Raw genomic sequence first — 15046 nt, forward strand, 5'->3', positions numbered from 1 at the left:
CTTTTGGAGAAATAATGCTTGTTTAGAATAATTGTTGTTCAGAACAACTGTTGTTTGAGAATAACTATGTCTAGATCCAGGGCGTTAGTTAGAACAATTTTCATCCAATATAATTGTTATTTGAGAACAACTACTGTTGAGAAAGCTAAAGTTCGGAACGACTCTTGTTTAGAATAATACGTTTCAAGAAAAACTATGTTTAGAACAACCATTATTTAGAACAACTTGTATTTAGAACAATTGTGTTTTTCTGGAAGAATTATTATTCAGAACATGCTTTACCAATAAAATTATCACCACAAAATAGTTATTGTTTGAAACAACCTATACATTGAGAACAAATATGTTGAGAACAAATTACATTTGGAACAAGTCAAAATAATCATTATTTAGGAACAACTGTCATCGAAAACAATCATCGTCTTGCGTTTTAAGATATATTCCACGAAAGATGTTTCACAAGGTATCGTTTCACCAAAGTATAAGTGGAAGTAATCCAAAATATGACATGGTTCTTAGGTTATCTTCGCTTTTGGGATGTTTCGAAGAGCTTGGATTGGTGGAACAGATATGGAGGTAGTTAAGAGTTCTTCTATTAACCTTTTCTATAACGCTAAGTGTTTTTCCATTCTTTCAGAAAGGTAGTGAAATCTTATTCACTATTTACTATCACTTAAAAATTCTTTCATAGTAGAAAGAACCATTAATATTTTTGTAACTGAAAAATATTTATTATTGCTCTTATTAATTACCAGATTTGTAACTCTTATTCTTGAAACGCTATAAATAAGAGCCTTTCATAACTAATGGAAGGAGTTTTGGCATTTTAGCATTCTGTGTAACGACCCGAATTTTACCGTTACCGAAAAAGTGTATTTTCGGGTCCCCGTTTCTGAAAAATGGATTCGCAAATATTTATTAAAAATATTTACGAAGTCAATTGAGTGGTTAATTAGAGTTTAATTAAGTAAATTTAGTTTAATTAAGAGTAATTAGGAAAAATGACTAAATTGAATAAAGGATGAAAGTTGAATTGTAGATTAAAAGAAAATGAAGAGGAGCAAAATGGCAATTATGCCATTTGTCCTAAGTGAGGCGGCATAAACATAAAAATCTGAGATTTTTATGTGTTAAAATATATATTAAATTATTACTATATTATAGTATATTATATTATATATTATATTATATATTATATTATATAAATAAGTAAAGAAACATAAGAAACAGAATGAAAGCAAACGAAACAGAGAAGAAACAGGGCAGAAAGAAAGAAAGAAAAAGAAAAAGGAAAATTTGGGTCTCAAGGCTCAAAGTTTAATTTGGTAAGTCAATTAAGTCATTTCTTCTTAAATTTTGATGTTTTAGAAGCTTTGGAACAAGGCTTTGATGAAATTAAGTTGATATTTTGAGAGTTTATAGATTTTCAAGTATAGTTCATGTTGAATAAAATAGTGAATTAAGGGTTTAATTGAGTAAATTTCAAGCTAGAATTGATAATAGGATCAAATTGTAAAGTAAGTTATAAGTTTTATGTTGTAGGGACTAAATTGATGAAATTTTGAAATTAGGAAAGTATGCTGGAAATTTAATATTTAAATGAGAGTATGGATGAAATTTGAATAGAAATAAAGTATGAATTAAGATAGAAAAGTAAGTGAATTTAGTTAGAATTAAATTGAAATTAATGTAAATCAACATTTTGTACTAAGACTATTTTGGACAGCAGCAGTAGTCTAAGTTTGAAAAATCACCAAAAATTGTAGAAATTGAATTAGAGGATGAATAAAATATGAAATTAAATATTATTGAGTCTAGTTTCTTATAGAAGAAACGATATAAGCAATTGAATTGTAAATTATGAGATATAATGAATTTTGTGAGACAAGGTCAGAATGAATTCGGGTTCCCCTGTTCTGACTTTGGAAAATCACCAAAAATTGAATAAAAATAATTAGAGGCTTAAAGTTATATGTTTAGAATCCCTAATGAGTCTATTTTCATTAGAAATCAACAAGAATGTTATCCGAGTTCTGTACTGTGAGATAATTAATTTTAGTGAAGAAGGGACAAAACTGTCAGACAGCAGAATAGGGGTGAATTTAAAGAATAAACTGTACTTAATGGCTAAACCAAAATTCTGAAAATTTTATTGTAAGAAGATTTGTGAGTCTAGTTTCAGGAAAAATTAGCGGATCTTAATTTAGAATTCTATAACTCAAGATATGAATTAGTAATGTATTAATGATTATGAATTGTATTAATTTCGTAGTCAATGTGGTACCGTAAATCTCGGCTAAGAAAGGACAAGACAAAGTCAACGGAGTTAGCTCGAAAATTACGGTTTGTATTTCTATAATCCGAACCTAATACTTGATTGTTGAATTTATTTCTTAATACGTATATTAAGTGTTTTGAAGTAAGAATTATTGTGTTTTGCAAATGAAATGGATTGATATAGTATGTGATGAACTTATTGAATTTATATTGATTGAATTGGCGATATATATATAGATATATATATTGAATATTGAATATATATTGATTATTTGAATTGAATTGAAATATAAATTGTTTGAAAATTTTAAATATGAGATTTGTGATATTTGGATATTTGTTATTGAAAAGTGATTTTGAATTGTATTGAATTATGAATTTATGTGATTAATTAATATGTGTATTGATTGAAAAAATTGAAAGTGAATTGAATACCCTATTAACAGTATCGGGCTGAGTCGGATATAGTTGGCATGCCATAGGATTGGAAGTGTTCAGGGACTCTTCGACCTCGAGTCGTTGAGACACTGGGTGTCACTATATTTCTTCGGATAGGTTCGATGAGGTACTGGGTACCAACTTTACTTCGGCTAGGCCGATGAGACACTAGGTGTCAAATATTGCTTGAACTATCCGATGAGGCCTTGGGTGCCATATTGGTGTGTTTGGTTGGATCTGTATCCGCCAAGGTCCTAGTCTTGTTAATAGGGGTAAATAAGTAAAAAGATAAGTCAGTGGATTTGATTGATTGAGCTATTGGAATGAAATGAGAAATTGAATTGAGAATTGAAATTGAGATATGAGATTGAAAACATGAACCAAAAGGTTCATGAAATGAGTGAAGTTCAAATGGATGATGATTGATGTTAGAATGAATTAAAATGGTATATTGTTAAGAAGTAAAGTGTGAAAACAAGTGAATTGTGAATATATGACTTGTATAGAATTTATATGGTAAGTAATTGAAATTTTATCTATAAAACAAATAAATGAATACTTATAATTGTTATTGTGATTTTAAGTTTAATTGTTATATTATTAAGTGTTGAATTATGGAAATACCATTGAGTATACCATACTCGTGATGCGGTTTGTTTCCGTCTGCAGTTTAGTAAAGATAGAACGTTGAATCAAGATCCCGATTCGATCCCGAATTCATTAAGGTAAAGTGTGTTAATTATTGGTAATGGCATGTACCTAGGATGTTTTATGAGAGTCATTTAGGTTGTAGATGTACTCATGAAATGAGTAAATTATGATTGGCAACAGTATGTAGTATGAATTTTGAAATTTACTAAAAATTCGTAGTGATTCTAAATTAGTCCCGAATTGAATTTATTGTTCATATTAGACCGCGAGGGCCCATTAAAGGGACGACATCTTAAAACTAGGATGTGTAAATATTTATTTTAATTAATGACCGAAATTGACTGTGTCTTGTTGGTAATGTCTCGTAACCTGTTCCGATGACGGTATAGGGTTAGGGGGCGTTACATTTAGTGGTATCAGAGCTATTCAGGCTTAGCCGATTCTCGAACTAAATCAAACTCGGAATTGAGTCTAGGGGTACATGCCATAATTGAGTCGAAATTGAGTCGGGATGGGATCTTGATATATTTGTTTGGTAATTGTTTTATAGTGAAAATGTTAGACAAAAATATCGATGGTATTGATTATGAAGCGTGTCTTTGAGACGAATAGTCTCGTGAATTAGATGAAAACCGAATGAACAACACCGGGTATAAACTCAATGGGTAATTAATTCTTGAATGATGGTGATGAAATAATAGAAAAAAAGGATACATAATTATTTAGAATTATAACGATGTTTTTCGTGAATAGAAGAAATTGTATTTGTTATGATATCTACCCTCCTGCTTCTCAATCGGTTCCGAAGTGCTTCAAGGTATAGAGCTTGTCCGAGCGGGTAAGTTATCTTCATTAATGATCTGGACATGTATATATATGGTGTGGATGAATTGAGAATTACAGTTGAGAATGATCTTGAAAGAAATGAAACCTTGTTAGAGAATATTATCGGGATTGTAAATGAATTGTTCTTATCACCGATTAAATGTTAGAAGGGTATGATATTTACGTTAAAAGATTCAGCTTACGGTGGTAGAAAACATTGATTATGTTGTGATTAAGAAAGGGTTATTTGAAGGTTTTACGAGATGAGTTCGAAAGAAATATATATATATCGATCGAGAGATTTCTTGATCGAAACGTCTGAAATTCTTGAAGCTTAAACAGGATCATATAAGCGCAAGCTGTGTATGAAGGAATTTGTTTGATTAAATAAATATATCGAGGTATATTCGATAGAAAGCGTATGATACAAATGGTTTGAAGATGGTTTAAATGAAGACGAAGTGAAGAATATAGAATAAGGAATGGAATATGTGTTAGACATGATTCTCGATTATTATCTTAGTGATTGCTTGAAGAAAATTGAAAAAAAACATTATTCGAGTTCAAGACCGAGTAATGTAGTTAACAGAGGTAGGTTACCTGTAATCTCAAAAATACAGTGAAAGCGAAGTGTGACAAATGACTTCACTTTGTAAAATCGGAGAATGAACATCGACCGGTATATGTTAATTATATATGAGAAGATTTATCTCTACCGGATGTCATTACGGTACTTTCTTCTTTATCGACACTAATATGATTATTTTAAATTGATCTTAGTTTGACTATTCCTATGATTACATACGTTCAATATCTATTAAAGATTTGCCTATTGGGTTTGCTGAAATTTTTGGGTTGAAGCATTAAATTTTTCAGATTAGTATTTATGGGTGATAAGATCTGCGAGAACTGTTTGATAATGATACTCTTGTTTTACGAGCGATTTGATGTTCTTCTTGTTTGATATAATCTCAATAATGGAATGGTTAATTCGCATGATATGGTGGTAAATTATAAGCGAAGTATAATATGTTGCAAGATCAAGATGATGAAATGTTTTGTTGAATCGAGAGAAGATTGAGCTAATTGTCTATTGTGATATTGAACATGCCAACATAGATATATGCTTGGAAAGGGTCATGGTATTTACCTTGTTTATGTATTGAATATTAAAATATTTAAGTTAAGGTTTAAATCGGTGGCAATAGTGCAAGAGAATTCTAATGTGTTTCGGAAGAGTTACCGAACTCATGTTGATTGAAGAAGTTGAATGTGCTATAGATTTTGTAACCGAAATGATAGTGAAAATATATTTGAAATCGAGGTTTTCTAAAACTAGTCGGTTATTATAGAAAGATGTGGAATTGGAATGATCGATAGACGTTAGCAAGGTTACGATTAGTTGAAAGCTCGATTAATCAAGCACTAGTTACGTTCGATCGAAATCCGATAAAGAAACTTGTGGTTTACGAGGATAGCAGTGTTTTGATGCAAAAAAAAAAAAGTGAAGTAATGGTTTATGCTACGAAATGTTAGAATCACATGGGAAGAATTATTTGATACGATTCGGAAGTGGTAGTTATTGTTCTTGCATTAAAAGATCAAGATATGATAATTAATTATCATCCGAAAAGACAATGAATGTATGTATATTCAAGTTGAAAGCTTTGTTTTGTGTTATGAGCTATGAACATCATTTGTTATCATTTGAAGATGGTTCAATTTTGGTAGAGATAAAAAATTAAACCGACTTCTTTACTGAGAGATCTGCGAAGCTTCGAAATGTGGTAATGAGTTATCGATTAAATGGATATAGTATCTGATTTACGATTAAACATTTGATTGGATATGATGGTTGTTTTCTATTTAGAAATAAAAGTGAACAGAGAGATTGAACTTATACGGGAGAATTTGCATGAAATTATAGTAGTACTATGTCTATGCATTTTGGAAGAATAAGATGTCAGATGATTTGAGGAAGATGTGTTGAAGATCGGGAAAGAAAAGTAGTACTTTGAAATTGTATATAAATGTTTATATCGATACTGATATCTTGAGCTATTACTGACTAGAAAGGATATCAGAATGGAAGTGGGATATAATTTCTATGGGTTTGAATTGGAATTATCTCGATCTTTGAAAAAGAAAGACGGTATTTGAGTAATCATCGAAGGTATGGTGAAGCTTGTATATTCTATTCTAGTATGAATAAGTTTCTTACTCAATAATTGTTTGAAATCTAGGTTTCTGAGATTATTAGATTACATGGTATGGTGGTTTCTATTATTTTTGATTGAGATACGTGATTTATACTCTGATTATAGAACAAGTACAAGAAGTTCTGGGTGCGTAATAATAGTTTTCAACAACGTATGAAGTTCGAATAATGATTGATGTAAAGCGCATGGGATTTGATTAAATACGATGAGAAAAGAATATGCGAGTTGTTTAATTCGTGAAATTGAAGAAAAGTGGAAGTGATTCAAGATAGATTGAAAGTAATTTTGATGGATAAGAATCATATGTGGACTTGAAACGTTGGGATATTGAGTATTTAATTAGTGATATGATATTTCTTAAAGATCCACCTTGGAAGAAAATTTTAAAGATCGAGTTGAAAAAGAAATTGAGTTATTGTTCGTTGGGCTATGTGAAGTTGTAGAAAAGTCAAATTGGTAAAATATTGCTTGGTTTTGCTTCTAAAGTTACGAAAGTTTATGATAATTTTTCATGATTTGAAGCTCGAAGATTATAGAGATCAAATCTCTTGCATGTTATACCGACAAAGGATATTGAGATTTGATGTAATCTATAGTATGAAAAAGAGCGGTTGAGATACTAGCCCGAGCGAGAATGTCATAATATTGAAGAAGCAATATGGGAACCGAGAGGAACAATGAGATCTTTGTACTTATACCCCACCTCTCTCGGGTAAATTTCGAGGACGAAATTATAAAAGGGGGAGAATTGTAACGACCGAATTTTACCGTTATCAAAAAGTGTATTTTCGGTCCCCGTTTCGAAAAATGGATTCGTAAATATTTATTAAAAATATTTACGAAGTCAATTGAGTGGTTAATTAGAGTTTAATTAAGTAAATTTAGTTTAATTAAGAGTAATTAGGAAAAATGACTAAATTGAATAAAGGATGAAAGTTGAATTGTAGATTAAAAGAAAATGAAGAGGACCAAAATGGCAATTATGCCATTTGTCCTAAGTGATGACATAAACATAAAAATCTGAGATTTTTATGTGTTAAAATATATATTAAATTATTATTATATTATAGTATATTATATTATATATTATATTATATAAATAAGTAAAGAAACATAAGAAACAGAATGAAAGCAAACGAAACAGAGAAGAAACAGGGGAGAAAGAAAGAAAGAAAAAGGAAAATTTGGGTCTCAAGGCTCAAAGTTTAATTTGGTAAGTCAATTAAGTCATTTCTTCTTAAATTTTGATGTTTTAGAAGCTTTGGAACAAGGCTTTGATGAAATTAAGTTGATATTTTGAGAGTTTATAGATTTTCAAGTATAGTTCATGTTGAATAAAATAGTGAATTAAGGGTTTAATTGAGTAAATTTCAAGCTAGAATTGATAATAGGATCAAATTGTAAAGTAAGTTATAAGTTTTATGTTGTAGGGACTAAATTGATGAAATTTTGAAATTAGGAAAGTATGCTGGAAATTTAATATTTAAATGAGAGTATGGATGAAATTTGAATAGAAATAAAGTATGAATTAAGATAGAAAAGTAAGTGAATTTAGTTAGAATTAAATTGAAATTAAAGTAAATCAACATTTTGTACTAAGACTATTTTGGACAGCAGCAGTAATCTAAGTTTGAAAAATCACCAAAATTGTAGAAATTGAATTAGAGGATGAATAAAATATGAAATTAAATATTATTGAGTCTAGTTTCTTATAGAAGAAACGATATAAGCAATTGAATTGTAAATTATGAGATATAATAAATTTTGTGAGACAAGGTCAGAATGAATTCGGGTTCCCCTGTTCTGACTTTGGAAAATCACCAAAAATTGAATAAAAATAATTAGAGGCTTAAAGTTATATGTTTAGAATCCCTAATGAGTCTATTTTCATTAGAAATCAACAAGAATGTTATCCGAGTTCTGTACTGTGAGATAATTAATTTTTAGTGAAGAAGGGACAAAACTGTCAGACAGCAGAATAGGGGTGAATTTAAAGAATAAACTGTACTTAATGGCTAAACCAAAAATTCTGAAAATTTTATTGTAAGAAGATTTGTGAGTCTAGTTTCAGGAAAAATTAGCGGATCTTAATTTAGAATTCTATAACTCAAGATATGAATTAGTAATGTATTAATGATTATGAATTGTATTAATTTCGTAGTCAATGTGGTACCAGAAATCTCGGCTAAGAAAGGACAAGACAAAGTCAACGGGAGTTAGCTCGAAAATTACGGTTTGTATTTCTATAATCCGAACCTAATACTTGATTGTTGAATTTATTTCTTAATACGTATATTAAGTGTTTTGAAGTAAGAATTATTGTGTTTTGCAAATGAAATGGATTGATATAGTATGTGATGAACTTATTGAATTTATATTGATTGAATTGGCGATATATATATAGATATATATATTGAATATTGAATATTGAATATATATTGATTATTTGAATTGAATTGAAATATAAATTGTTTGAAAATTTTAAATATGAGATTTGTGATATTTGGATATTTGTTATTGAAAAGTGAATTGAATTGTATTGAATTATGAATTTATGTGATTAATTAAAATGTGTATTGATTGAAAAAATTGAAAGTGAATTGAATACCCTATTAATGATGATCGGGTGAGTCGGATATAGTTGGCATGCCATAGGATTGGAAGTGTTCAGGGACTCTTCGACCTCGAGTTGATGAGACACTTGGGTGTCACTATATTTCTTCGGATAGGTTCGATGAGGTCTGGGTACCAACTTTACTTGACTAGGCCGATGAGACACTGGGTGTCAAATATTGCTTGAACTATCCGATGAGGCCTTTGGGTGCCATATTGGTGTGTTTGGTTGGATCTGTGTATCCGCCAAGGTCCGAGTCTTGTTAATAGGGGTAAATAAGTGAAAAGATAAGTCGAGTGAATTTGATTGATTGAGCTATTGGAATGAAATGAGAAATTGAATTGAGAATTGAAATTGAGATATGAGATTGAAAACATGAACCAAAAGGTTCATGAAATGAGTGAAGTTCAAATGGATGATGATTGATGTTAGATGAATTAAAATGGTATATTGTTAAGAAGTAAAGTGTGAAAACAAGTGAATTGTGAATATATGACTTGTATAGAATTTATATGGTAAGTAATTGAAATTTTATCTATAAAACAAATAAATGAATACTTATAATTGTTATTGTGATTTTAAGTTTAATTGTTATATTATTAAGTGTTCGGATTATGGAAATACCACTGAGTATACCATACTCAGCGTATGGTTTGTTTTCGTGCGCAGGTTTAGTAAAGATAGAACGTTGAATCAGCATCCCAGTTCGATCCCGAATTCATCAAGGTAAAGTGTGTTAATTATTGGTAATGGCATGTACCTAGGATGTTTTATGAGAGTCATTTAGGTTGTAGATGTACTCATGAAATGAGTAAATTATGATTGGCAACAGTATGTAGTATGAATTTTGAAATTTACTAAAAATTCGTAGTGATTCTAAATTAGTCCCGAATTGAATTTACTGTTCATATTGGACCGCGAGGGCCCATTAAAGGGACGACATCTTAAAACTAGGATGTGTGTAAATATTTATTTTAATTAATGACCGAAATTGGACTGTACTGACTGGTAATGTCTCGTAACCCTGTTCCGATGACGGTATAGGGTTAGGGGGCGTTACATTCTGATTCTCAGAGCCCTCTCCTTAAAATTCTCTTGCCTTATTTTCTTTTTTAAGTCTTATCGTCAACCATATTTTCCTTTTTCTCTACTTTACTAACCACCACTGTTGTTATATCAGTGTTATCGAGTTTACTTTAGTCTTCCTTTTTGCCTTCTTTCAGTACATCTCATTTACTTGTTTGCAACATTTCCTCTTTTTATTAAAGAACCTTCTAGACTTAATAGTTAATTAGCTAATCTAACAAAGACTAACTATAGTTTCTGTCACACCCCAAAAATTGAGTTTTAATTACTAAGTTGTGTCAGATGAATATGTGTTTGCTTTGGTGGTTATGTGTTCTATTTGCTCACTTGAGATCTGAGGTTTGAGTCGCATAAATTTTAAAATTTTGTTAAGTTCTTTACTTGAACCCTTAGCTTAGGATTCTTTATTTAAGTTGAATTTGGTGAGTTGTTGTGACAAGAATGAGCCAGCTAGTTCATTGGTTAAGCGTCTGCCAATTCTCTAGTTCCGTGTTCAAGTCACTGTATATGCAATAAGAATTTTATATTTTTGCACTTTTTTGCAAAAAATGGATTTTAATTGCTCTTTCCCTTTACTGTTAAGTTAGAAGTTATTTATTTATTTCTTTTCTTCCCAAATATGTTTTTCCTTTTGCTATTTCGTTCTTAGTAAATTTTCATTTTGGTTCTATTCGTCTTGTACAATTGTTGCATCGGGTGGTGTTCTTGCTTGTTCTAGTGTGTTTGAAGGTAAGTTGAATCGTTGTCTTCATTATACTACGTTATTGTGCAATTTGGGATTTTTCCAAAATCTCCAAGATTGATAATCTTATTGTGCGTTGTTTTCTGGTACGCTATAGAAGATTCAAGAGACATCTAATGCCTTCCATTTTACTTAGGATTTGAACGTGTACTGGAACTCCATGGTAAGTAGACTTTCGCTTGTTTCATGTAGAAAGTCGAAAGTTACGACGGAACTCGATTGTCAGTGCTTGTGTGTTTTGCAAATGTAATGTTGAATTGAGTGTTGGAACTAGTTAGGCTTGGAATTTGCAATTGAGTGCTTCTAAAGTATCGGGTAATAGGTGCGTACTAAAACCCTTAATTTTTTTGTGTTTTTCTCTGTCGAAAATGAGGCTATCGACGGCACACGAACTGCCATACGGGCATGTGTCGAGCCGTGTGAGGGACATGGGCTAGCACTCGGGCGTGTGCCCAGGCTGTGTGACTTACTGATTTGACAAATAGGGCATATGGGTGACCACATAGCCGTTTGCTAGGCCGTGTGGAGTAAGATGGGCCACCGTTAAGGCGCGTGAGCCTAAATCGCCAACTTTGGTAATGCTGTAATTATTGTACGGAGCGAGTGTAAACTAACTGTGAGATAGGTATAACTATATTGAATTGTATGAACTACTTTATTGTAACTATAAACTGCTTCTATTTATACTCTGTTATATTGGAACGTGTGATTGTATTTGCATCTAAAATACATATTGATATCTATTATTTGTTCTGCATCTGCATAGGGCAAGAATTATGAATTGGAGGAAGTATTCTGTAATGAATTAGTGGTCAAACCACCCACGAAATTATCTAATCTGGCAACGAGACTATAAACACTGTAATGTGTCATACCAACACTATAAGGAATGTAGAGGTGGATGGGTATTATATACTTATTGGTGTGTACGGTGGATGGAGATAGTATGTAGTGGATGGAATATGAAATTGCATCTGTATCTGTACTGTATGATGTAGGCACCTAATAGTATTTGCATTATGCATGCATCTGTACTAATCTACTACGTATCAGGACTGTTGTGTCTAGATTTGTTTTAGGTTGTAAATCTGATCGAAGAGACCGAATTGTTATCTGAATAATCAGTAATATCTAAATTCGTGCACATAGGCTAGTCTATTTATGTTAAGTTCTACATTGTAACACACTAACTACTTGAATGAATTTCAGGGAACTCTCAGGAATAAGCGGCCGACGGATGTGGGACTCGGTCATCAATCAGACTTGTATACGTATGTGAATGTATGTTTTAACTTTGTATTTTTAAACTTCTAGGATTTGACTATGCCCCGAATGTTGGATGATTTTATAACTTAAGAATGATTTAAGTATGACTGTGTTCTGATAAGACAATGTGACATTCCAAACTTAGCCTTCCCGTCTAGGTCGGCTTTAAGGTGTTACAGTTTCTATATATATAACATTGTTGCAAATAACTATGTGCTTTTTCAGAGATTAAAAATTCCTTTTCTCTTCATCATTTCATCATTTTTTTTCCTTCTTCATTTCCTTAAATTCAACAAATAGCTTATTGAGCTTTATTAATATCTATCACAATTGAACTTATCCACCCGAACGCCCGGCCGAAAAATAGGAGGGTTCAGGCAAAAATATAAGCCCGAAAATTGGACTTAGACAAAAAAAAGGCCTGTTTTCTAAACAGGTCGGGCCTCAAGTAAGCTTTTTTTGGCTCGGGCTTGGCCCTGACCCGGCTCGAGTTTGTAAAAAAAATTACTACTGTTTTTTACTGTTTTGCCAATTTTTTGATTGTTATGCTATCATTTCGCTGTTATATTGCTGCTATTTTGTTGTTATTGTTTGGATATTATATAACTCTCATTATTATTATTAATTTTGCTACTAATGTAGAGGTATTTGCTTTCTAAGTTGCATTTATCTTAGTATTATTTAAGTATATATATATTTTAATTTTTTTCATTTGTTGGGAAATATTTATTTTAATGTTTTTAGTGTATTTAATATATTATATTTTTAAATTTATTTTTATATAAAAAATAATATAAAATATTTTAATACGAGCAAGCCATGATCGAGTTTTAACATTTTTATCTAAGCCGAGCTTGAACAAAATTTTAGGCCCATTATTCGGATCGAACCTAAAAAACATGCCTGAATTTTTTACTTGACTCGAACTGACCCATACACAATTCTAATAAGAATGATAACTAGTTAATTGTTTATGAATCTATCAATTTTAAATAGAAAAATAAATCCTCCAAACCAATGGAATTAGTTAAAGTTAAAAACTTATCACATCCTATAAATAATCTATGTTTAGAGAAATATATTATTCATTTAAAAATATATTATGTAAATAATTTAGGAAACAATGGCCTCAAAAGTAATGGTCTTTTACTTTTAGGTAAACCCAACAGCTTGTCTTTTCTTAATGGCACATTATATTTTTATGAACATTGCAAATTGAATGTCGACAGCTGAAAAGATAATGTTTCCTTGCCCCCTCCTCTCTTTCAACCAAAAATGTCACGCAAAAACCTCACCCACCCCTCATATGGTGGATAGTATTTAAACACATTATTAATAAATTAGCGAGTAATTTTTAAAAATTATTAAAAATAAATATAATTATTTTATTTTTAAAATATAGTGTCTTGCACAATATATGTAAAATTTATATATAGAGTCATAAATATGTGAATTTATTTGTCATGAACACAAGACAAGTCATAAATATGACCTTAAAACTTATTTTTTAAATATTAACTTCTCCTACAATCTCAACTAGATGTATATCAATTTTTTGGGGTTTGTGGTTGTCCTTCTATAATGTTGTTTTTAATATTTGAATTTGAATTTTATTCTCGAGTGTAATGTGCCTTACTATTGCACATTTTAATAAAAATAGTAAAACATCTTAATTAAAATATAGAAATTTAGTTTTACTTGGTCCCAATATTAAATACCAAAATCCAAAATCCTAAACGTATGAGGTATAATTTTTTTGGAGAGTAAATTTTTATTATATCTTTGATATTTTGATTCAGGACTATACAATTTTTCTACTTTATTTTCCTTCATTATATATATTGAGCACAACATGAAAATTTGATACAAACGTGAGATCTTTTCTTATAAAGACAACAATACTATAATAAAAACAATGCAACATGTTATTTTATATATATTTAAATTTTTGTACTGTGTATAATATATATAGTTAACATGAAATAAACCTAATTTATCGAAATATATTTTGAGAAAAATCATTTTAGGGTAATCAACATTGAAGAATTGTAAATAATAATAACCTAATTTATGCCTTCATCTGTGCTTTCTAGTATGTATAATTGCCAACGTGTAGCACAGGGGGTCTTGAAGTAGATGAATCTTCCATAGTTTGAATCTAACAACACCAAGGATCTTCTTTAGCTACTTTAAGTGGTAAGCTTTGATTTCAATTGAAGTTTTAAAACAATTGTTTAGATATAAGCCATGTGCTTGAAATAAGTGGTTAAGGGAGTGAAACTTCTGTGACAAATTTCTCACCTTTATACCTTGAAGAATGAAACTCTCACCACTAAGTTCACCCTTATGAACTCAGCGAATAAAACCTCAACACCAAAGGTTTTTCTATCAAAATGCACTTACAAAGTGTAGTTGCTCACTATAATAGATTAAGTGTTCAATCTCTTTGTATAATAACCTATACAAGTCTTTCAATTATATAGAATACTTCGAGACTTGTTAGCATAAGATCTATCACAATCTCTATAAAGCAACCACTATATAAGCTGAATACGATAAAATAATAGTGAACAAGGTAAACATGAACTCTTGGCAACTAAGATATAACATTCCAATTCAATCCAATATCCATGATCCAAGGGATTAGATAGGGGTGATACCATCCAATCCAATTTTCCAAATATATTTTCCCAAGTGATATGATCTTCATTTATGGGCTAGATTACGTTCTACATAATCAACACAACCTATAAATACATTTCAATAAATTGTCAATATCACAAATATAGATATTGCATTAACCTGTTGTAATGGTCTAAGGAGTGGGCAATCCCTCGAGCATTCAATTACCTTTTTTCATATTTTTCAACATAATTAATTTTTTTTATTCATTTTGTGCTCAAATAATCTTTTCTTATTATGCTATAT

At 30.5% G+C, this 15046-nt stretch overlaps 1 long non-coding RNA gene across 3 annotated transcripts; it reads left to right on the plus strand.

Moving 5' to 3' along the window:
* Window positions 1-1219: 1219 nt before the first annotated feature.
* Window positions 1220-12244, plus strand: LOC128295129 (uncharacterized). Of its 3 annotated transcripts, XR_008285448.1 has the most exons (4): window positions 7523-7623; window positions 8572-8643; window positions 9694-9750; window positions 12062-12244. It is a non-coding gene; the product is annotated as an uncharacterized LOC128295129 (long non-coding RNA). The 3 variants fall into 3 exon arrangements; XR_008285447.1 differs by lacking the exons at window positions 7523-7623; window positions 12062-12244 and adding an exon at window positions 1220-1325 and having other exon boundaries at window positions 9694-10045; XR_008285446.1 differs by lacking the exon at window positions 12062-12244 and having other exon boundaries at window positions 9694-10045.
* Window positions 12245-15046: the final 2802 nt, after the last annotated feature.

This window comes from Gossypium arboreum, chromosome 7 (assembly GCF_025698485.1).
Source record: "Gossypium arboreum isolate Shixiya-1 chromosome 7, ASM2569848v2, whole genome shotgun sequence".
Classification (NCBI taxonomy): domain Eukaryota; kingdom Viridiplantae; phylum Streptophyta; class Magnoliopsida; order Malvales; family Malvaceae; genus Gossypium; species Gossypium arboreum.